The sequence below is a fragment of the Parasteatoda tepidariorum genome, chromosome 9, assembly GCF_982258835.1.
Source record: "Parasteatoda tepidariorum strain Cologne lab strain chromosome 9, Ptep-v5.0, whole genome shotgun sequence".
In the NCBI taxonomy this organism is placed as follows: Eukaryota; Metazoa; Arthropoda; class Arachnida; order Araneae; family Theridiidae; genus Parasteatoda; species Parasteatoda tepidariorum.
Window position 1 is genome coordinate 67,090,914 of NC_141763.1, and position 26,091 is coordinate 67,117,004.

At 26.0% G+C, this 26,091-nt stretch overlaps 1 protein-coding gene across 5 annotated transcripts in view; it reads left to right on the forward strand.

Moving 5' to 3' along the window:
• LOC107457539 (zinc finger homeobox protein 3) overlaps positions 1-26,091 on the forward strand; it is a 251,455-nt gene that overhangs the window by 115,881 nt on the left and 109,483 nt on the right. Inside the window, exon 1 of one of the 5 annotated variants that reach the window (XM_087152058.1) lies at positions 9,536-9,809. The exons of 3 other annotated variants lie outside the window; for them this stretch is intronic. The gene's annotated coding sequence lies outside the window, so the exon portion shown is untranslated. Of the gene's footprint in view, positions 1-9,535; positions 9,810-23,202; positions 23,699-26,091 lie in introns of those variants that run through there. One more of the 5 variants, XM_016075710.4, reaches the window with a different exon arrangement.

Sequence of the window (26,091 nt, forward strand, 5' to 3'; positions counted from 1 at the left end):
AAATTGTCCACTACTTTTATACATAAAACATCGAATAATATCTTTAATACAAAATCTATTACAAAATTTATGATATTTTCAATTTATTTTATAAAATATATTAACTTATAAGTAAATTTGTTGTTAAAAATTGCATACGATTCAAGTTTCAATACACAAATGTAAAAAATTCTTTTAATATTCCCTTATTTTTAATTAACTAATCTCTTGAATTCCATGAAAAATTTAGCACTTATTTTAGAAATAAGACACATTATTTTTGCGTCGAATTGATATCATGCTCCAGTTAAAATTAAATAAATGTATTTATGCATACGCTTTGAATTAAATTTATAACTTTTTTTAAATAATTACTGTGTATAATACATGATTTATGAGGATAAAAGAGTTATTTTACAATTTTAACTTTTAAGAAGCTACAAAATTAATAAAGTGTTTGATTACTTTACTTACTTTTAGAAACTTAATTTAAGAAAACAATAAAAACTTTAAATAAAATGTACAATTTTATTTAAAGGAAATAAATCCTTTATATATACCTTTGCATATATATATATATATATATATATATATATATATATATATATATATATATATATATATATATATATATATATAAAGTTTAACATCATAAAGTTAAATCTGATTTCATACTATATATAGATATTTAATTTAAAATTTTAAGTATTAAAACAATTATAATTTATCAGAATAAAGTTAAAAACTCTCTCAATGTCAGAAAAGGGCAAATGACTAAGTTATAACTTTTTTAAAGAAATAACGAAATATCTAAAATGTCGAATGTATTTAATTATTTTATTCCACATTTATTCAATAAATTTAATTCAAATTAACAAGACAATGGCCTGTTCAGCACAGTTTCTAATTTTCTTATATAGATGCGCACTCACAAACTGTAAATTAAAATATTAGCATTATCTAATGCACTTATTATTTTAAATTATCGAAAATATTGCATCGAAAAACTTACTTGGAATTATAAAGGCTTAGCAACATAACAACAATAACAAACTGGTCAAACAGATGACAAACTAGCTCTTAAACTATAGAATTATACATTACTTAAAACAGTGTATTTTTATCTATAACTTGAAGTTTGAAACTTAAATCGCAACGTTAAAATGAACACGTTTTCTTTGAATGTGAAAGGAAGGGCAAATTACAAAGTAATAACTTTTAAAGGAAATACTGTTTAACTGTCTAAAATAATTAATTATTCTGTCTCGTAATTAGTTATTTTATCTAACATTTATTCAATAAATTTAATTAAAATAAATAAAAAGAATTCTGCATAGTAAATTTTTTGGATCAAATTACGGTAAAAAGCTTTGACTCCCTGGTTGAAGTTTCCGTAAAATCCATTTTACTTCAAAATTCATTTTTACCGTACAATGTTATATAGTAATTTTTACAGTTATATTTATTTGCTTACAGTGATTTTACAATAAATATTATTGTAAAAATTACGTTTTTTGTATTTTTTTTCTTCCATGAAACATTAAGCAAAAATGGATTTTACGGTAAAAAGTACTGGCACCCTGAGTGCCGATATTTTTTTACCGTAATTTGATTCAGAATTTCTTACAATGCTCAGCACAGATTTTAATCTTTTTCAGATATGTACACACAAAGTAAAAAATAAAATATTAGCAGTGCAGTGCAAAAAAATATTTATAAAAATATAATTAATGTTTTAAAACTATCTAAAATGATATTTTGCATTGAAAAACTTACCCAAATTTCCGAATGCTTGTTGATATCGAAAAGCAAAATTTACTTTTAGGTTCCAACTATCTCTAACAGTTGATCTACTAACCTAAAATCTCCGTTATTTCAAGGTCCCTGTCTATTGAAGGTCGCCTAACTGATTTCATGGTGAAAAAAAAAATAGAATTTTTATCCCTTTCTGCACCTCACCCACAAAAGAATTTTTTTTGGTGAATTTCGAATGGTGAATACAAGCCCTCCTCTACAAATGAGGCATATGTAAGGTCGCCACGTGCCTTGCACAATACTTCCGCAAATGAGTTTTTTCCGCATTTTTATTGCTATTTTTTTATTCAATTTTAGACCATCCCCAAAATATTATACTTGCTGCTTAGTCATATTTTTTGAATTTGAAGTTGGTGCAATATTTTTGGAACAGTTGCAATCATGGAGCCTAACGCATGTTTGGTGCGTTAGGCTCTAATATCGTGTTAATTTGATAAATTTGTCCATATTAAGTTCTTTCATATATTATCTAGGTATGTATGTTTCATTTGTCAAAAATTATTTTTTGTGAATTATTTCAGTTTTTTAATTGAGTTCTTACGTCTTAAATTTGTAAAATTAAACACACAAAAACTGTTCCCTTTTATTAAATGTACATTATTTCTACATATATTTCTTTTACTCAAATTTGTCCTTACATCTTACATTATCGTAATATATATTAACAAATTCGTCCATTAATATGCTTGTAATAATTCCTCAATTTCCATTTCTTAAACAAAATAATTTTAAATTTTTAATTTATATTTTAAATTTGAATTAGTGAAACCCTTTCGACTTGTTGTGCCTAGTTATTTTTTTAAAAAAAATTACTTAAAACAAGTTTTCCATGATTTTAAACTTAATCAATTCTTCAAAGTACAATGAAAATAGATATTTTCAGAAACTTAATGTTTTATGTGTTTATATTGTTTAGAATTACAAACAAAAAAATTAAAAAATCAGCGTAAGATTTGTACATCTTTTGAAAAAGGGTTTTTACTTCAAAATATCAACTCATCTTTTAATCTGTCAATTCTCAAAATTTTCTACTAAAAAATAGTTAATAAGAAAAATCGTATCTAATGATTTCATTTGAACTAATTTTTTTGTAATTACAAAAAGAGAAATTTTTATCATCCACTGTTTCTAATCAATCTTCTTGATTGTTTTAGTTTTATAGTCAATAACCCATATTTCTGTTTCACCTTCTGACACAGAATTTTTTTAACATAATTTTCATATTTTTATCATTATTCTGTATTAATTTAAGTTAAAATAAGTGAAAATATTATATTTAGCTTTTTAATTACTTACGATTATGAAATACAGCCTGAAATACAGATGTCTTTTTCTGCGTTATTGGTAAAATCCTCCAAACGTGGCTAACTTCCATACAATAATTTTTTAAAATTCGTATATATTTGCAGCCATTTAGATCTGAGAGAAATTCATCACGGAAATTTCTTTAATTTACAAAATAAAGTATTAATAAATTTTGGAGTATGAATGACAAAAAAAATATTTCCAACCATTTTTTCTTAAATTGTATATTTTAGAACAAAAATAGCTTCGATAATACAACAGAATTTTAGTAATTAATATATTCGTTTTATATAATTAAAAAATATAAAAATATATCTTTGCTTGTAATTAGAGCCTCAAAAAATACACGAAAAGAGCAGCGTTGTCCATCTGTATCAAAGGGACAAACACTTTGTTGAATAATAACTTGTTTAGTTTAAGAAATAGTAATTTAAGTTTAACTTATTTTCCACTTTTTTTGTTTATTTAAAGCATACTTAAAAGATTATATTAACTATTAGATTTCAATAGCATCAATGCTAGTTTATGTGAAATCAATGCTCACAAAGTTGTTTAAATTTATTATTAAAATTATTTCTATTTGTTTTTCATATTATATATTGAATGTGCCATATAAGTCATTAACTGAAAGAGTTAAAATTAGGAATTCAAAATTCATCAGAAATTATACACTTTTCCGAATTGTATTCCGAATGCAGTAATATGTCTGTTTTAAGTTTGCGAATTCACACTAGGTATATCAGTACAAAATATAAAAGTTCAAAAAATTATGGAAAGAATTAAAATAAAAAATTAAATTTTTTAAGGATGAAATATATGCTTATAAAAACATTAGAATATATGCACCTTAAAGTTATATTATAGAAAACACACATTTCATCCAAGCTTTATTGTTAACTAGTAACTGTTTCTTCAAATAGTTTATTTTAAAATATTCACATAGATGAATTATTCATTAATTTGGTCAAGTATGATTCATATTTGTCAAATATGATTCATATTTGTCAAATATGATTCATATTTGTCAAATATGATCATATTGATTTGATACAATCCCTTTAAATAAATACCACAAAAACAATATCTTTTAATAAAAAAAACCCTTTTAGAGTTTAACTGCTATTTTGATCTAAAACATTAAATTTTTAAGTGAACAAAAATAACTGGTAGTGTACGAAATTGATATAGTGAATAAAAATTAAATAGTATTAGTTATTAAGATAAATAGCTTAATTTCAAATACTTTTTTAAATAGTAAATTTACTGAAAATCGTGTATCGTAATGAAAAAAGAGTACCAACAACTCAAATATAAATAAATAAAAGAAACAATTAAGAAAACATACTAATTACCTTTTACAAAAACAGAGCTGGAAGATCTTAGTCTGATATGATTTATTATTTGAAGATATAGTTAGGCAAAACGTCATTGATTGTCCACAACTAATCCTAGAGGAAAACAAATTAATTAATAAATAAATAAATATTTTAAATATTTTAAATATTTTACTATGTTAAAGTTTTATGAACTCCTAATAAATTACTGAAGTAAACTATATCGAAATATTTTGTAAAAATATTAAAAATATTTATATTATAGTAAAAATATTTTGTAATCTTGCGAGCAAGATATTAGATTATTAGGTATAATATAATTATATATAATAGAGAGATGATTATACAGTTTCGTTAAATCTTAATTTTAAGAAAGTTAGTTGCTTGAAATGTTCTTTTGCACTGCGTTAAGATTCATGAAAATTTTGTTGAAAAAATTTATCGGTAAGATTCTGAAAAAATTTAGAGAGCTTTGATCCTAAATTTATATCGTTGAATATCACCAATAAGCTATGAATTCTGTTTACTTTTTGTTGTTGAACAAAAGATAAAATCTGAATTTAATATGCATAATTTTGAGCATTTTGGAGCTATTCTATACGCAATAATAATTACGAACAGAGAAAACAATAATTAGACCCAGATCAATAACAATTTTTTTTAGTGAGATCAAGAGATTCGTAAATTAAAAGCGTCATCTAGTAGCATTAGCATCTTGAAACATTCTCTTGTGCCTCATTACAATTCATGAAAAAAAAATTTGAGAAAATTTATCGTTAAAGTTTTTAAAAAATTTTTGAGAAGTTAGCGTACATCGTTGAACTAAATGGAACTAGAACTAAAATTCAAACATCGTTGAATATCAATAATATGCTTGCTATGAAATTAGTCTGTATTTTTATTTTAATATAAAATCTGAATTTTATAAGTGCTGTTTTGAGTAATTAAAGAGCTATTCTAAAGAAGAAGAAAAATTACTAACAAACAAAACAATAATTAAGAATAATAGTGGGATCGAGAGACTCATAAATTAAAAGCATCATCAAGAGGAAGCAGTTTCTTGAAACATTCTTCTGCAACGCATTATAAAATTCGTGAAAAATGTTGGAAAAAAATTTATCGTTGAGGTTCTGAAAAAATTTTGAGAACTTTCCTTAGTAATTTAAAAACTGTTCTAATAGCAAAATTAATTACAAACAGATAAGACCCATATCACAAACTTTTTTTAGTGGGATCGCGTTTACTCATAAATTAAAAGCATCATCAAGAAGAAGCTGCAATTAAAAGTATTCTTATGCAAAAGGGAAAAAAGAATTATAGATCAAAATTAATTTTAAAATAACACTTTATACATAGTTTCCAATTAATGCGGGAAAAAAAAGTTTGAAACAGAATTAAATCTCTTTTACTTGCTTGCATCTAAAAAACCCGTTGATTAATTATTGTTGTTCAATCACAAATATTAAACTAATTTAAAGGTTCTGTATCGCTTTTTAAGAAATATACAAACTAATTTATTAAATTGGACCAATAATTATAATTGCAAAATTTAGTGTCTTCAAGAAATTTGGATTATGAGTCTGATAATAATGCCATTAAAAAAATATAATGCAGTCTGATTATTCGCTTGATACAGGATTTTTATTAAAATTATTTTTCCTATTTTTAAAATATTTGGCATTTTAATAATTTATGATTAAACAACATGAAAAACAATTTTTCAAAATTGCATTTATTTGCAATTATTTAAATTTGAGGGAAACAGTGATCCATCGTTTAAATTTCTTTAATTTACAAAACCAATTAGAAGGAAATTTTTAACACGAATGAAAAAAAAAAAACTTTTCTCAAACTACCTTTTTTAGATATTTTTTAGTTCAAATTTAAATCCGATAAACTGAAAGTTTTTTCAGTAATTACTAGACTGTTCTTTGCAGTTAAAAAATACCAAAATATATTTTTGCTTATAATTATAGAGTCACAAAAAATATATGTAAGAAACAATGGTGTCCCATCTACTTCAAAGGTATTTTTGTTTTTTTCTTAATTGAGTCAAAAATATTTTTTTATTTGGAGCCTTTTTCCTCTTGATTAGGAAATGATCAACTGCGAATTTAATTTTTGCAAACTTCTTAAAATTGCATTTTATCACACACGTATAATTTGCTTGAACAGGTTAAAAACTATTTAGAATTATTTAATTATTAATAGTTTATACTACCTAAACTCATTTTTAAAAAATGTGTTTTTATATAATTCATATTCTTAAATTTAATAAATTTGGTTATAGTTGTAAGGTTTTTTTTTTTCATTTCATTCTTTATAATTTTTTATTTAAATTTTAATACTTCGTTTCTTATTGCTAGTTATATTTTTCGTTTCTTATTGCTAATTATATTGATAATTAACTTTTCAAATGAATTTTGCACTTTAGAATCAAAATTTAATTGATAGTTTATGCTACCTAAACTCATTTTTAAAAAATGTGTTTGTATATAATTTATATTCTTAAATTTAATAAATTTGGTAATAGTTGTAATGTTTTTTTTTCATTTCGTTTTTTATAATTTTTTGTTAAAATTTTAATGCTTTGTTTCTTATTGCTAATTATTTGGTAATTGACTTTTCAAATGAATTTTGCACTTTAGAATCAAAATCCAGCTCCTAAAAAGAAATTAAAATTAGTTGAGAATGATCCAAACAGTAATTTTTAAATTACACTATAAACAACGATGTAATATTATAAAAATATTTAGAAATCTCTCATTTGATAGCAATTAATGAAAAATTTATTATTAGAGAATCAAGGAAATCATTATAAAGTAATTTTATTACACTATTTTTCCATTTCTTTTTCTGCAATAATTTGCATAATTCATACTTTAACCATTCATGTAATTAAATATGCCTCACAGCATTAACCATTATTGGATTGTGATGGAAGTTTTAAGCGAATACGAAACATTAGAATATGCTATAATATAAGGCTATAAATAAGTTTAAAAATTATCAATCCTTAGTATTGTTTTATAGAAATTTCAGAAGAAATAATGGAAAATTACGGAAAATATTATAAAAATGCTATTTTTTAATATTTAATTTTTCATGAAAGTGTTTATAAATCCTGTCCTAATTCTTTGTACCACTAATAATATTCCATATCATTATTAGTTTGTCATTCAATAAGTTTTCTGACAAGATCTGAAGCATTGGAATTGTTCAAATTATTAAATTTAATAATTTAAATTGATTATATAAAAAAATTTACAATATCAAAATTATAATGGTATGCCCTTAAAAAAACTTTGAGAATTCCTTAAAGTTTAAGAAATGATCTAAAATAATAAATAATTCTTAAAATTATCTCTCAATATTGCTTTTTTTATAATACTTTTTCTAACTATTTTTATTTTAGCTACTTTTTTCGATTTTTTCCTATTCATACAATATTTTATCCTTAATTATTGCAATTTTTCTCTGATATTTTATGTACATTTATAAACAAGTTTCAACAAAATTTCTTTACTAAAAAATTAAGGAACATTTCCATTCCTAAGTCTTCTAGTTTAAATAATTATTGTAATATTTAATAATTATAAAAAAATAATTATCGTGTTTGCAAATATGTGTTTTTTAAAATATTTTACATGTATCTATCCAAAAAAAATTTGTTGAAATTTCTTATTCTATCTTGCTGAAATTCTCGTTATTATCTTTTTAAATTAAGAAATTCGGTTAAGCATTTTCGAAGTTTTTTTTACCATCACAACAAGACTTTTTCCATTTCAAAATTTTAGATCCAGTTTTAGATTAGTACTTATACAAGTACACACTGAATTGAATTTTATAAATAATGAAATATTTTAATCATTTACATTTATTAAAAATAACAAATTATTCTCTAGTTGACCAAATATGAATCAAATATAATGAGAAAATTTAACGGTTTTTTCTTGATAATTTACTTTATTTATAATAGTAAAGATATTAAATATCTATTTTTTATATCAATGTTTAATTTACGCGATATTTCAAACTAAAGAGAAACTGTTTCTAAATTCTTTTCCATTTTTATGTAGAAATTTACTTTAAAAAATTTATCAAGGAAAATGTGAAAATTTTGATTGATTAAAAGAGGTAATAATTTAAATGTTTTAAATATGTATGAGAAATGTAATATTTTGATATAATTTACACAAAGGGAAATGTTTTGAATCAAAATATTATAGACATGATAGAAAGCAAGATTTTTCTTACATGTAATATTAAGGAAAATGTGAAAAATTTGATTGGTAAAAGAAAAAAAAAGCAATTTTTTAAATGTTTTATTTATGTATAAAAATTTAATATTTCGATTGCATTCACGCAAAGGACAAGGTTTGTAAACAAAACATTAAAAAGGTGATAGTAAGCAATATTTTTTTTAAAAATATTTTCTACTAATAATTTCAAATTTTTTTTCCCACTGATAAGAAATGTTGAATACTGTTAAAATATATTTCAATTATTCAAATATTTTTAATTGAAAAAAAAAATAAACGACTTTAAGAAGCAATAATTTTTGTATAAAAAAAAATAGCGTATTTTATCTTAGTTGAAAGAAATAGCACTTTTTTTTTTCAACATCTTACGATGTTAAAAAAAAATAACAAGTGCTTTAATTTTTTTTCTATATGCAAAAAAATTTTTTTATATATTAATAACCTGTTTATTTTTTTTAAAATAACTATATAAAAAAATGAACAAACGAAATTGTTCTTAAAAGCACTAAAAAACGCACTTCCTAAACGTAAGATACCATTGTCCAGCAAGCGCATCTCGCAAACCAACGCCAGAGTCCGATATCCGCGATAACCTGGGGAAGAAATTAGTCGCGAAACGGCGCGTAAATTTCTTTTAAGCCTACTTTTTTCGCCCGCGCTTCCGTTCTAGAAGCCCATCCCCTCTCGTAACACATACCGCGACGACGACATTTGATACACCGGTCTTCGAGAAAAAGAATTTTTTATTGATACCCGTCATACTCTTCGAGAACAATAGATGGCGGTGCTTATCCACATCTCTCATGAGCAGTACAACCACCCTTCCTCCTCTTCCATATCGTCTGCTCTTTCTTATCCTCGCCGCTTGGCGACGGAATCAGTGCTCCACTGGCAAGCGAACGTAAAGGAACGGTCGCGCGGTGCGGCCACACTTACATTGTCTTTAACGCTCGTCGGAATAGATAACAGAACTAAAATATATTTAGTGTTGTTCTCGTGTGCCATTCTTTTTGGAATTTTTTCTTCTCTTCACTCCAAATCCTCTTTTTTTCTTCTTCCTTCTCCTTGTTCCTGGTGAGGGATATGTGCTTGGACATCAACCACTGGATTTGCGGTAGGAATAAATTTTCGTTATTCTTCTCTCCCTTCCTTCACCCACCCCCGCAATCCTCTTGTTTGTGTTTGTGATGTACAGTGAAACCTCCTGTTATGGACACTCCGGCAAAACGGACGCCTCTCAATACGGACATATTTTTAATTCCCCGGGAATCTTCTATGAATAAACCATTATGTACATTCTCCGCAAAGCGGACACTCCCGTAACCGGACGCGGACAGTCATTTTGATCCTGAAACGTTGTTTTTTATCTCTACAATCCGGACACTACTTTTTCTAAATAAATTTCAAGCTAAAAAAATGCAACTTTTCACCATTTTTAAGGCATGTAAATAAAACTTTTTGCCTTATCCATAACTAAAAATATTGTTAAGCTATTTCACCACCGAAAAATCAATCTTTCTCCAGTCACCTTGCCTTATCTTTGTAAAGAAAGAAGAGAAAATGGTACGGCACTCCTGAAATAATTCTGACATCAGCATCTTTTGATCTTTTCATCTGGACCACACAGGTTATGAGACCTCTCAAGTTGAAATGACTTCTCTTAATGCTTCTTCCCTATTGAAAATTTATTTAATTTTCTTATCAATTTGAAGACTGTATTTAACACAACTGGGGTAAAAAAAAAAAAGAGAACAGAAGTATAATCTTTGAGGTGTTTATATAAATGAAACATTTATTCAGACGCTTGATAGCTGATCAATTGTGAATAATCATCTCCATAGGTCCTCATGACTTACAGGTATGCATTACTTTTTTTTCTGTGAATCATGGGAGGTTTATTTTCCAAGAAGGTATTAACCATGTTCCCTATCAAATGATAAGTAGGTGTAAGGGGATGAGAACCTAATAATTGAAACGGACTGAGGACAGTACGCTCCTATTTGGTATCATATGTCTAACTTGAGTATCTATACTAATAGGAAAATTATATTTATTCATCTGTAGCTACTTCCAGAATTATGTATTTATATCAAACTTCTTTATATATTCTTTTTTATCTTTCTTATTGTTTAAATAAGTATTCTTGTAGATATTTACAGTATCCTTGTAGATATTATTTAATTATTATTTAATTAATTTCTACATCTTTGAGAAAATTCCAAGAACAATTTTCGGGGTTAAATTTCGTTATTAGAGTACCCTTCCCGTAAACGGACAACTCTCATAAACGGACAAATTTTTTGGTCCCATGAATGTCCGCTTAACGGAGGTTTCACTGTAGTAGCCGTTCGTGTCGTTTGGGTGTGTATGGATTTGTCACCGGCAGCTTCGTTCGACCGGTCGACGACTATTCACGTTGTTTTCATTCAGTACAAACAGTATAGAGCTTTTTTTTTTACTTTTCGTGCCTGTTTATTTTTATGGTAGAACTGTTATGGTCGAATAACAACAGGCAATGTGTCAGTCTTCAAAACGCAAACGATTTTGGATATGAAGCAGGATATCGTGAAGATAATTTGGCAAATGACTAATTTGTCTACTTTAAAAATAAAACACATTTGATGGAAATAGCACGTGCACTTTGTGAACATCTTAAGACTTAATAATTTATTGACAAAGCTACGTTATTATAAATCATTTTATATATTTAGTTTAACAATACAGTCTTCAATACGCAGACGATTTTTGATATGGAATAGGATATCGTGAAGATAATTTAGCAAACGATAGATTTTTCTACTTTTCTTTTTTAAAAAAAAATTGAAAAAAATAGCACGTGCACTTACGATTTTTTTAACGTTAAGACGTTTGCTTCAAAACTATATATCGATTTAAACGCAGTTTTTATTTCTAAATTTTTATCCTACTTCCATCTTTTTAATACTTGACGAGAAGTTTATTATTTATTTGCAGATATACTTGTAAGACATAAAACGTGCACATGTATAGTGAAACATGTATAGTTAATGTCAAAACCACATTTTATTAAAACAAATTTGAATTCTCAGTATACAATTCCATAAAACTAAACAGAAACAAAAATATAAACAAAGCAAATTTTTTCAGCAACTAATAAGTATTAGTTATTTTTTTTTCATAGATAAGAGCAAGGACAATAATTGGCGCATAACTCAAAACCTAACCATTTTCTATTTAGGTTACTTTACTAATGAACGGTTTTGATACAATTCTTTTTAATAAGCCTAACATTCCTTCCGGCAATCGTAAATTTGAACAAAAAATGCGTTTTTATGTTACGTAGCAAAAGCAAGAGGTACACTTCATTATATACATTTTTTAATCCTACTGCTCTAAACTTTGTTTTTAAATCAACACAACTATGTTCAAATTCTTTATTTTTCGTATTTCACGGGATTTATTTTTTATTTCTTTATTATAATTTGTTTATGAAAATTAAAAATGTAGAGCAATAAATTTTTTTTAAACAAATAGCTGTCTTACAGTATCTACTAATTGAAACGCTACCAAACAATATACAATTCTTAATTTCATTTATGTTTTCGTTGAGAGTAATTGACACTTTTCTATTCACTTTAATTTTTTCTTCCTTGATACAGTTTCTTTTTCTTCGAACTGCAATAAGAGATTTATCGTAGTAGAAAAATCACATTTCCGGATTGCTGTTGGCCTGATACATATTTCTGACTTACATGTAATATATGTTTCGTCAATCATGACTGTTTAGAAACCATGAAAATTTAAAAATTGCAAAAAACATCATGTTTTTTAAGTATATACGCACGCATTTGCATAAAAAATGGATAAATGTCTGGTCGAATTATTATTTAATTAATAATCAGATTCTAGAACAAAAATGAGAATGCCCTTTCATATTGAAGATTTTTTTTATAAATAAAAAAAAATAGGCCATTTAAAAAGAAATAATAAGTTTATTAATTTTGAAGAAATGAGAAAGGATTTAAGTGAGTTAATAGGAAAAACAATTAATAAACTGACAGCACATTTTTAGACTTTCTTTGTTTATAAAATAACTTTATATGTAAAAAAAAAAGAAGTTTTTCAACATGAAAAACATTACTGTGCAAAAATTATTTGCTATGTTATTTTAGAAAATTCTGCTTCGTCATTTCAGTTTAAAAGTACTCGATTTTGTTATAAATTAAATAGTTTAATAGTAATTAAGGAATGCAGTTTTTATCAAGGGACTAAATATGAGTTTCCTTTAACGTTATTTGGACAAAAATGTTATAGAAAAAAATTTAATAACATTTTAAAGAATGTTTCTCCGAGTATGTGTTTAGCCAATTGCGAATAGTCTTGAACATTTATTAATTCAGTCAAGTTTTAAATTAAAACCAGAAAAACGTTTTAGAAACATTTTCTGATACTTATTTGAACTCAACGGTTATTTTTTCTCAAATTTTTGAAAATGTTACTCAACTTGTCCTTCCTCTAAGTTCTTACATGTTTTTTCAAAAGTACATAATATTCGATTAAGCCCATACATATTTTTTTGAATTATATGGCATTCCAAGAAAATTTTATGTATTCGTTCAGAAGCACGTGAAGTCCTACTAAGTTCTTACATACTTTTTAGAAATATACAATTTTTGACATAGCTCTTAAATATTTCTATAAATACATGATATTCCACTACGCTCTTGTAAATTTTTTTTTCTTAGAATAAGTATTTTAGAAATCTATTTGTCGACATTTTATTTAATTCTAAATGTTTACAGTTAGAAAAATAGTTTTATGTGATTTCGGTTGTATATTGTAAAATATCATTGACAACTTTCAAATTTTTCTGGTAGATAAAATGACGTTTGTCAGAATTAAAACGAATACTAGACGAGAATTTTCTGGAAATATATAATTGTTTTTTTATTCGTACAAATATTAAAATGAGAATCGCAGAGTTATGTAGACAAGACAAAACACTTTTTAACAAAAATTCTTTTCCCTTTCTGTTTTTTTTTTTTTTTTCTATTTACGATTCCTATTAATTTTCCAGCTTTTGGTCTTCGATTATCTGATATGTTCTAAATAATATCAAATACTTGATCTCAATACATATCAAAATGGCAACCTAATCATTTTACTTTTAATAACAACATCACGCATTAAATATATTGATAATATAAAAATATTGATAAGTGAATTTTTCGGAAATAAAAATATAAAGTATTGAAAAATACCTATTTTCTGTAATAAAATTTTAAAATATTGCAAAATCATTTAGTGCATGTATTTCCGAACGAAAGCATAAATAAACAAATTCTACTTCTATATGATCTTCCTTTAATGTCACAGGTAGCAAAAAAACTGTCTTTTTTTTTTTTATTTATTTTCTCCTTTTTATAAATAATTTGGCAAGGTGGCGATTTTTTTTTTTTTTGAGGGGTGTTTACATTGGTGATAGTATATATAGCAGTCTAACTTATCAAGCTATTACTATTACAAGATTATCTAATATATAGAACATGATTTATACATTTCCTCTCCAAACGAGATCGAGTATTCGAGTAATATTAGGTGTTTAATATTTGGCCTAGTGTCAGAGCCTGGTATATGCGTGTTGTGTCAATAGATGGCGCAACAGTGCCATAAATCACTGTGACTCAAGATCTCCTGAATCACTGATTTAGTGTTCATTGTTATGGCTGTGAGAAGTATGATCTATCAGATTTTCTTTATCTTCTTTTGCTTTTATCGATATTATATAAAAATAAAATTCATCAAAATAATCAGGATTAGGATAAATACTTCTCTTACTAGCAGCTGTCATTAAATAAAACTACGTTGTTGCTTTGATATCATACCTTTTAGATTTTAAGTTCTAAAAGCATTGGAATTATCATAAAAAATTCGCGTAAATTACTAATAAATGGAAATTATATCAAAAAAGAATGAATATAAAAGAATATCAATGGATGGATTAATAAATAAACTTGTTTAAAGCGAAATTTTATTATTACTTTTTAGTAAGTACCGTTTTATATTGATATCGCAAATTCGTTTCAAGATTTAAAAAGTACAATTATTTATCTTGCTCATATCACACATTTTCATTAACCTGACGCATTTTGCTAGTTTTTAGGAATAAATTAGCTTTCATAAAAAATAAAAATCACCTGGGAAATTAGAAATTGGACGAATCAAATATATTTGCATTCCACATATTTTTCTTCTGTTTATTTATTTAACACAACACCGAGGACAACCGTAGAGGCTAGGGGGCTGTTACTCCTTGGTTTAAACTTAGTAAACAATTTACATATAATTTTTTCCTGCATTCTTACCTACACTAACCTATGTCTAGTATCTATCTTTAATATATATTTTTCTTTATATCAAAGCTTTTTTGATGTTCTGTCGCTAAGGAATATAAAAAAAGGATAGTTTAAGTGATTTACTCTTGAAGCAATGTGATGAATTTAAACTATACATATAATTTTGCCGTGAAGAATTATCTGGGCTTTTGCCTATTGGTGACATTTTTCCAGATAGATGAAAATTATCGAAATCATTGCCTTATTCTCAGTTTTTGCACATTTTTATGAGTGTAGCATTGGAGTAAGTTTTTAAATATTAAAAAATTAGACAACAAGCACTTTTTATTTTCACAAAACTGTGGTTTTTCTCCATATTGACGTTTTGAGTTATTTTCAAAATAAGCGTAGATAGGCTGAACTTGAAATAACAGTCATGAGTAACAGTTGAAAACTCACAGCAGTTATAAAAATAGCATATCATCCGCAAAAAAGCCTCATTTCATAATACGATGAAGCTTTCGAGAAACAGTTTTAAATTTTAATGAATACAAGCCTGTTCAAAAACAGGTATAAAAATTTAGTAATTGCTTGTTTATTATAATTTATTCCCTCGAGAATAAAATATAATAGATAAATAATTATCAAAAATTACTTCCAGTGGGTACTAAAGTGTATAATATTTGCGATAAGATACAGCTGTTAAAAAAATTTATTGATATGAAAGGTTTTAAGTTATTGTTAAAATTACGCCAAATATTAAAATTGAGATATTTTATATTCCTCATGTTACATGGAATGCATGTTCCATAATGACATTCCATGTGGAATGCGTATATGCCGCTTTGATGTACTTTATTCTAACTGTTCCTATTCGCAAGTGCTAGTCTTAGTTATAAGACTATATATTATAATATTATAAATGCTATATATTATAATATATATGTAAAATATTATACAATTATGAAGGTAGTTATTGTAAACTCGTTGGAGAATTCGAATGATTTCGTTGAATGAAATTCAAAAACTGTTATTGAACAAGCTGAGGGATTCGAATGTAATCAAAAACAGGATTTTCAATCAAAATTGTATCCAATCTGCAAGAAAGAGAAAGTGTTGACTGTTCCAAATTTATTGCCCAAACTCCAATCAAGTCATAATGCTGATTGAAGCGTGATAGCTCAGAGTATAGAGCCCTCTCCTCCCAATGGGTTGACTGAGGTTCGATGCCCAGCGATGGCTAGTCGAAAAAAATTCCATACTCAGTTTGCACTGACCACAGTGCTAACATAAAATATCGTCAGTGATAGACGGATCATGGGTTAGGGATCCCTCCCTTTACCGTCAGGCTTACTATAGAAGGTTTTAGGGGTTTTCCTCTCCAAGCAAATACAAGTTAGTTCCATCAACAAGTCCTCCGCGAAGGCACATCCAAGAGTTCCCTTGTCTTCTGAATTGGATTCAAAATTACAAGGCTATGGAATTTAACAGTAGTAGTCGTAAACCTAAAATTGGGTCGACTGTTCAACGACGGTTATGAAATAAAGTAATGCTGATGAGATTTGTGCGACAATGTAAAAAAAACTTTGACATTGGTTATTGGTTATTTTTAATTTGTCATTGCTGATTTTTTAAGGCTCATTTTTGAAGGCTCTTTCCTACCAAAAACGCTATTCAGTCTATTTTCATAATTGTTGTGTGTTTGTTAAAGTTACTCATAACTGTTAGATTTTGTTTGCTCCGCTTTTTATAGTCCTCTATTTTAATTATGAAAATAGTATTAAAAATTACTATGAAAATAGCAATAGTATAAAACATCATGTTAAGTAAATTTCCAGTTTCGTAAAATTAAAAGAGCTCTATTCCAACATTGCACTATTTCAACTGGTAAAAATATATTAAAATAGACATTTTTCCATTAACTAATCGGCTTTTAAGTAGGTTAAAAAATTTCGCCAAACTGAAATGTTAGTTTTTTTTTTTTTTTTTTTTTTAATTTAAACTTTTTGTTCTTTTTAACACGCAGAAAATTCTTTATTACAAGCTAGTGTATAAAATTTCAAAACTAATGATTTTATTCCAACTTAAAGTACTGAAACTGTTACCTTTTTTTATATATATATATTCCTTTACAACAATACTTTAAGAACACCATTAGCGAATTTCTCATAGGCTTTCAACCCTGCTCGTTTTTAATTCCAGACGCATAATGTTTTTGAACCCAATTGCGCCATCTTAAAGTCAGGTGACGATTGCTTTACGCCTACGAAATAATACCTTTTAGATGACCTATTGGTGACCATTCTCCCTCCTCCTCCACCACCTTCTTCCTTTTGCATCATCGTATTTTTATTAACAACGCATTGTCTTTGAGCAATGAGAATGTGTTCGATTAATGAAGAAGTAGAAATGTAGTTGACGATTTTTCTTATTCTTCATTCGACGCTACTACCTCATTATTCTTTAGGTATGATCATTAGGAATACGACACAATCTGTTTTGTTTTTTTACATCACGATTTTATTCTTTTTTGGGGGAATGAAGAAAGAACAAGCAGTTTTTCCTGCGCATTTATAAAAATAAAATCATCATTTGTAGGCTTAACAGACACTAATTTTTGCTTTGGAGATTTTCTTTTAAAAGCAAAAACGCAAAAAAATAATATTGAGTAAGTGGATGTAGACGTAATCATTAAAATTCGGGAAAAAAATTTAGTTTAATTTAAATGAAAGACAAAGAAGAAGAAAAAAAAGCAAATTTAAAAAAAAAAAAGTTTTTAAAAATTTTAAACTTTGCCATTAAATTCTTGAGAGTACTTTCTTTGCTTCAGTGATATTTCTTTTTTCTCTTTTCTTTTTCTCTTTTTAGTTATGTTTCACATCTAATTAGATGTCTAATGGTGAATTCACGCGTAATTTAGTTTGATACGAAATTAAAAGATAACGAAAAAAGACTAAGACTGCTAAGAGCGTATGAAGATTACGAAGAATATAAAGCTTAATTAAATTGCAATTTGTTCTTGTGAAAGTAAAATTCTTTAATTTTGTCGCTAGAAAAAAAAATTTTTTTTCATAATATTTTTAAAGTTGTGGTTGTATTCTTGGGTATGGACATAAGCATTAAAGCTCGAAGAAAAGTCTAGTTTAAAATAAATAACTTAACGAGTAGAAATTAAAAATTATTTAGGGATGCAAAGCTTTAACTTCAAATTACGCATATGATTATGCTTTCTATTTTCTGATATTTCACGTTTTCCTTTACAAAGAATTTTATTTATTAAAATTTGAGGTGTTGTGGAATTTAATATAGCACTAAGATACAAAGGAAATAAACAAACGTTAAATGATTGTGAATAAGAATGTGAAATTTTACAACAAAACTTCAATTTTCAATTCTTTGCCTGCATAATATTTTTTTTTCCTAACATGATGCAGCACATAGGTTTTTCAAGAAGAAATGAAAAAAACAAAAAAAAAGAATTGAATAATGATAAATAAGAAAGCAAAGCTATACAGTTATACTTCGATTTATGATTTTTTTAATAGTACAGGGACCACAAGGATTCCGAGATCTAGGGGGGGATTTTTGAAACCAATAATGATTTTGGTTATATCCTATAAATAATAAACAATTTGTAAAATGTTTCGATTATATAAACGAGATTACTTATATAAAATGCTAATGGAAAAAAGTAGAAAACTTTAAAAAAATATTTTTAAAATTTTTTTTTTGAATTAATTATAAAAAAAAATGAAAGTATTTTTAAAAAACTACATAGGTGGTATTGCTCATCGAACTTCTCAATTCAAAATATATTTACGAAATTTAAGAAATATGTTTCACTGTTAATGATTCTCAACATTTATAGCAGCGAAAAATCATAATTCATAGACCAGCAAATAATTTCAAATAAATCGAGAATTAATTTAGAATTTAAAATATTTCATTCTTCACATTAAATATTTAGAAAATAATTAGATTTTTTTTATTTAAGTTTCTTATTGTTATTATTTTTTTTAGACACATCAGCTTATTAACTTTTTTATATGATTGTCAGCGTTCCGCGAGAAGAAGCTTGATTTTTGAAAGTTCCATTAAAAAGAAGGAAAAAAAATGGGAACCCCTGATCTAGAGCAGCAAAGTTTTGGAAAAAGTAACATATTTCTTAAAGAGGACAACCCCATAGGCAAAGTATACCAATTTAACAATGATACGATTTTGCAAAAAGTGTATTTACTTTGCAAATGGAACAACAATTTTATAAAACAGGAAGGAATAATAATAAAATTAACAAGCATGGAATCAATTATATTCATTTTTACTACGTTTTTACACGATAACTATAAAACGAAGAAATAAAATTACATTATTATTATTATGGCTTTATGACTTTGGTATTTTTAATAATAATATTGATTTTAAAAAGCGATACCACAAGTTACTAACCTAATTATATTCAAGCCAATTAACAGCAGCAGAAAACATAAAAAGCAAAATATGATGCTATAGTTTTGTTAAGAAATTCTTCATGACAAATTTGGAAAAAAATAACTATTAAAAGATATAACTTGTCTCACATTAATACATCTATTCAGCTGATTCTTAAATTTTTTTACTTTGCTCCAATTTGGAGATAAAATGTTTGTAACGTTCGTAAACTTTGTAAAACTTGCCAGGTGAGGTTCCATATCTTGAAAAGGACTTAAAAGTTTTTGAGGAACTTAGTAGTTTGATTATTAATTTTGAAAACATATTCTCATCTTGTGAGAATTCTGATTTTTTAAAGACACCCTTTTTAATTGCAATAATAATCTAAAAATTTATTTCAATTTTAAAGTTTTGTGAAAAAGTTGTTGAAAGCTAATATTTAATTTTGCTTTAAAAAAAATTGTCAAACTTTTATAAGTTTAGGGACATTGTTTACAATTAAAAACCGTTATAAAATTTTTTTAATTTTAATTTAACTTCCCGTTTTATGAATAGCTTTCCTTTTTGAAAATATCAATTTTTTATATTATTATGCACATTTTTTAAAGTAATTAATTTTTGAAATACCAATTTAAGAAAATATTGCCCAAAAATATTCATTTTTCATAGGATTTTTTTTAATGTTACTTTCTGTTCTTTCTTAACTTTTTGGATCTTTCATCTTTGGATCTTTACTGATTATCATCTTCGGGAATTTTTTTCCTTTTTTTTTGTGAGAAGCTTATCGAGCATTGCAATCATATTGCTTTAATAAGGAGTACAATTTCAAAGACTTAAAACTGTTAATAATAGTTTTGATAGTAAAGATATTTTTAAGAGTAATTTATGAAGGCATATTTCCTGTATTTATGAAATGACTCATTAGAGTTGAAAATTTAAATGATCAAGGCTGTCTGGCTTTAACTTTTAATGCATATATTTTAAAAAAAATTTAGAAATAATGGAAACTTCTCTTTGCAAAAATAAGGAAAGTTAATCATATATTATTTTCCCTGTTCAGATAAATTAAATCATTTATTTTTGTTAGTTGTTAAAGCACTAATTTTATTAATGACATTTTAATAATTTATATCTTTATGCTATCAGATTAATCAAAATAATAATGAATTAATCTATTGTTCTGCAGATTGAATAATATGAGATAATTTCAACAAAGCGTCATTGTTTTGAGAAATTTAATAAGCATACTTTGAGCATACAGGATGGTTATATAACTAGTTTGTTAGCTAGGTTGTAGTTTACTTTTTTGAAATATTTCCAATCTAGTTTTTATTTAAAGTAAACTATAGTTTAATAAAATTGAAACAATCCGTTAATCTGTTCTGTTATTCTGTTTCAAACATTCCATTTTAAATAAAGTAAATAGTTTTAAATAATTTTTAGCTAACTTGGCTGATTTAGGGTAAGTTTATTTTTTCTAAGTGGGCAGATTTAGGCTATTTAGCAATATCACATGCTTATTTTATTGATGCAAACAATTCACATCACTTTATTTTTGTCCTAAGTATAGCTATTTATCCCGACATTTATAACTATCTGCATATCTCATAGCATGTTCTACTTGGATATTTTGTCATTAAACCACAGCATATTCAATTGAATATTCTCAAAATTTTATTGAAAAATTCCTTTTTTCGATTTTTATTTTTCAATTTTATTCTATTCCATGTTTCATATTATAAATTTTCCAACAATATTCGACTTTATGAATTCGTCATTCAATGTTCCCTTTTATAATTTCTCAATTTAATTTATTTACTACATGTTCGATTTGATTACTTAATTACTATTTGAATGCCATTTGTGGGAACTTCTATTTGAATAGCATTTTTTTATTAAAATTTTGCTACAATACTTTACATAGTAACAGAAGTAACTGCGCGTTCACAAGAGTTATTTTTAAGAAAGATTACTATTTTTAAAAAATAAATCTGAAAACAAAAAACTAGAAAATATATGAATTTAGTGATTATTATCATCAGTTTAAATATTTCCATCAATTCATATCGAAATTAATGCCCCTAAATTTTGAAAATTATACTCTAACATTTTAAAGATTGATTAATTTTTAACATGGATAAATTAATAACATATTGTAAGACACCACTCATTTCCATTTTGCTATTTATTTCTCATTTTATATTAAAATGATTTATTGAAATGGAAATAAAATTTTTTAAAACTCAATTTCAAATCAGAAACTTAATAGGTCATAATCTTATTAACAATAGATTGAAAATCGGTATAATCAATGCAAACTATTTCATTAAAATCACTCCGAACTAATAAATATAAGCATAAAAAATGTTTGGTTACTTTTTAAACAATGCTTGCTGTAATGCATTTTGCCTCACACTAACAAATGCATTGTTTAGTTTTAAGTCCATTTAAAACACATATGTAATAAAGAATGATTTTTGCTTTATCGTTAAAAAATGCTTTTCGCAGGTGGGTGGTATTTACTTTATTGTGGATTGTGAAAATTATTAACAGAATTATAATACCCAATTATTTCAAGATTGTGAAATTTTAATTAAATTAGAAAATAATTTTAATGGATAAAATATAGCAGGAAATAAGACACAGTAACACAATCATTAAGAAAATGTATTTACGTACATAACTTAATGAATGTAACATTCCATTGTAGTACATTCATCATAAGAGTCATTTCTAAAAAACTACCCCTTTCTATAAATTAAAAGGGAAAAAAAATACCAACTAGTGGTACACTAATAAAAATATTTATAATTTATTTGCTACTGATAGTATCATATTTTAATAACAGATTATTATTCATAGATAGTAATGTCAATTATTACTTTTAGTGCCAACAGATTTTTTAGCCTTATAGTACTTTTAAATCCACCAGATTTTCAAACTGAATTTTGTAATTTTCTTATCGTTTAGTTAAGATAAAAGTAAGTAATAAAGGTAGATGAAATTAGTGATGTTATTATTTGCAAATTTCTATTAATTAAAAAACTTTTGAGTAGTGTAACATCAATTTGATCTTGACTTTCTCTAATTTTGTTTGATATTAGATTAAATTACGTTATCGGCTTTTTTTTTCTTGTTGAAAAAATGACACGGTGCTGAAAGAAAAGAAAACAATAAAAATAGTCTAAAAAGTAACCGTTTTTTTACTTTTCTATTTCGTATTTGTTATCACCATAGCCTTTTCGTTTCAATTCAATATTTTAGAATATTTATAGGTAGCTCTATCAAGAGAAAGAGAGGCTGATTGTTTAATAAATATCTTTCTGAACATAACGCCTCAAAACATTCCGTTTTTTTCTTCATTGAAATTTATTTGGATTATTAAAAAAAAATAGATATTTGAGAATTCTTAAAATAATTTTTAATTTCTCGTATCTGTACGATTGACAAGCGTAAACAGTATTTTAGCCTAAGTATACGTCATGTTTTCTTTTTTTCTTTCTTCTACCTTTTTTTCTTCTGCACGAGATCTCTACACTTCCATCATACGATGTAATTTCGTTGCTTTATCTCCTTCACGGCGAGTTGATAGTGACGCCAAACAAATCGCCAAAGAGGCTTCGGAGGTGTCGAAAAAGCTATAATAATAGTAACCGCCGAGAGATGGCGTAATTGCTCCAGAGATGTCAGACTCAAGCCGATCGTTTTAGCCTCCCCCTCCTTTCATTTTCCATTCCACCCTTGTCTCCTCTCATCGCTCTCTCCAGAAGTAATTGTAACCAATAAAAAGAGAGGACAGTATTCGCGCCTTTCTCCCATTGGTTCCGTCCCGGCAATCTCAAAAATTAATTACAAAAAAACTGTGTTTCGCAGCCGGCTCCGTTGTTTCTTCCCTATCAGTCCAGTTGCCCATGTAGATCACCGAGGGTGTTAGTATAAAGGAATTTCTTCAAACAGTTGAAGGACTGATTTTTTTTTATAATTTTATTACTTTTCGTTTATTTCTTCGTAACATCATCTTGAGATTGTGCTTCGCCCACGTGACGGATAATTTTAAATAGTGTGTGATATTTTTTTTTTGAATCATCAACATTTAAGGATTTATAAAAGAAATAAATAAAAATTAACTCCTGATGTCGCGGAATGGGTTGTTTCCGCAGCAGCTGTGAAAAGCATCCTCTGATCCTCAGCGGACCACCCCTGTGTTGTCAATATCGTCTGCTGGAAGTGGGGTCGCGCTCTTACCGCCTTCCTTCAACAGGTCAGTTCCTTTTGTGATATGTTTACCTTTGAATTTCGTAAGGGGGGAGTGGCTGTGCGGGGAGGAGTAGGGAAGAGAATTTTTGCTCTTTCTTTGTTATGGGGTGCTATTTTTTATGTTTCATTTATTTATTTATTTTTTTTCTTCCGAGAAACGATCAGGTTTAAAAATAAACCTCTGAGATAAAAATTCATTTTATATAATCTAAAGTAGCATAAGCTAAGTCTGGGATTTTGTGGTTTTAAACTTCTGTAGTGTTTTATAATCGTTAAGTTAATTTATCAACCATATTTAAAAATAATAAAAAAATGTTTCAAGAAAAATAAAATCGAATGCAATTCTTGTGTTCAGAATCTATGTAGGCATTTTTATGAGAATTTGCAGATGAACATTTTTGGTGCACAAGTTTGTTTAATTTACAATTATTATTATTTTTTTTATCGATATGCTCAGCTCTCGTATCTACATAATTTCTTATAATTTTTTTAACTAGTAAAAAAATTACAGTAACTGTTAATACGTGACAAAATTTGCATTACACGCAGATTTTCAATTAAATAATTAAGAGTACATTTTATTATTAGTCTATCAAAAATTAACTATATATTCATATTAACTATATATTAACTATATAAATTAACTATATATTCATATAACTATATTTAACTATATATTCATATATTAGTTTGATTTCATATATCAGCTATAAGATATCTTTTGATATAAAAGAATTATATATACAGTGATTTTTAATACATTTAATAACGCAAGATTCATTTTTACAATAATTTTTAACTCTAGACCAATTTTTAACCAAGATCCAATGACATAAGATTAATTTATATGATATATTTTAATACAATTACTAATACAAGAATTAGTTATTCAGTAACTTCTATTACGTTTTATTATTTAATATAAAATTTAGTTACACAATTTATTTCAATGTAATTAAACAATTCAAGAATTAAATACACATTAGATATAATAGCCAATTAATGACAATTTTAAATTCTATTTATTTAATTATTAATTAATGAAAGGCATTTTGAAGTTATAATGAATATTAAAAACATTAATTTTGTCCTCAAGCAAAAGCTTTTATCTGACAAAATCTTACCGCTTAATGTAGTTTGCATTGATTAAGCCATAGATCACTTCTCAAGTTTCAAAAGTGGTTATCCTTGTAAATTTCATTATATATGATTAAAAAATTCAAAAAGGAACAATGTATTCATATTTGTCTGTTATTATGAGTGATAAATTATTATAAAGTTTTAATGGCGTTGTTTTTTGTAGTAAGTCATCATATTCTTTTTCCTTAATTTAATAAACATTTCAATTTTAGGCATCTTCAAAAAATTAATTGGCAGGAAACGTCTGCCATTGTGAGTGATAGATTGAATGAATGATAAAATTAGTTATTTGTTTTATAGTAGTTTATTTTTTTCAATTGTCATAATTCTATCTACTTTTTTAATTCTCACTCATTCTACTATACTACTGGAGTTAGTACTTATACTAATACTACTGAAGTTAGTACTTAATATAAGTGATACTACTGGAGTTAGTACTTAATATAAGTAATACTACGGGAGTTTGTACTTAATATAAGTAATATTACTAGAGTTTGTACTTAATTTGCATTTTAAGTATCGCTCATTTTGCATTTCGCTCATTTTATTGCTTATCGTTATCATAATTTTTGTCCTTTGTGTATTATACGATCTAATGTGTACTGCATATTCAATTCATCCTGATACTTAGCTAGCCACTCAAAGCCCTTGTTTGGCTTGTTTTTTTTTTTTTTTTGTTTTTTTTTATAGGACCACAAGTACGTTTATTGTTGCAAATTTTGAACTATTTTTTATAAAGAAATTCAATTAATATAAATTTTAAAAGAATGCTTTTTGATAGAAAAAGATCGGAAAATATTAATTTTTTTGATAAGTGATTCATTTTGTAAAAAGATTATGAATTTTTTAAATCTAACAAGTAGTTTAGTTTTCGCAAACAAAAACGTATTTTTCGATTCATAGAAAAGTAACAAAAAGTAGAAGATTCGCTTTATAGCAACAAAATGCCCGAATCATATTCTTACTACAGTACCATGCTTGAAAATTTCTCATCTGTGGGAAGCGGGAACTGTATTTTATAGCATTTGCTATGAAGTGCCATCTAGGTACGAAATATTGAACTACTGTATTTCTGTTTAGCAATACTTACCATAAGTATTTTAAGAATCATAGAGCGCATTAGTGATTGGTTTACATAAATATAATATTTCTATTGATTAAAAATATTCAATGAATTTCTGCTGCATTTTTTGTATAAATATAATTCAATAATACTAGAATTATTTTACTTTATTTATACTTTTTTTAATGCTGAGT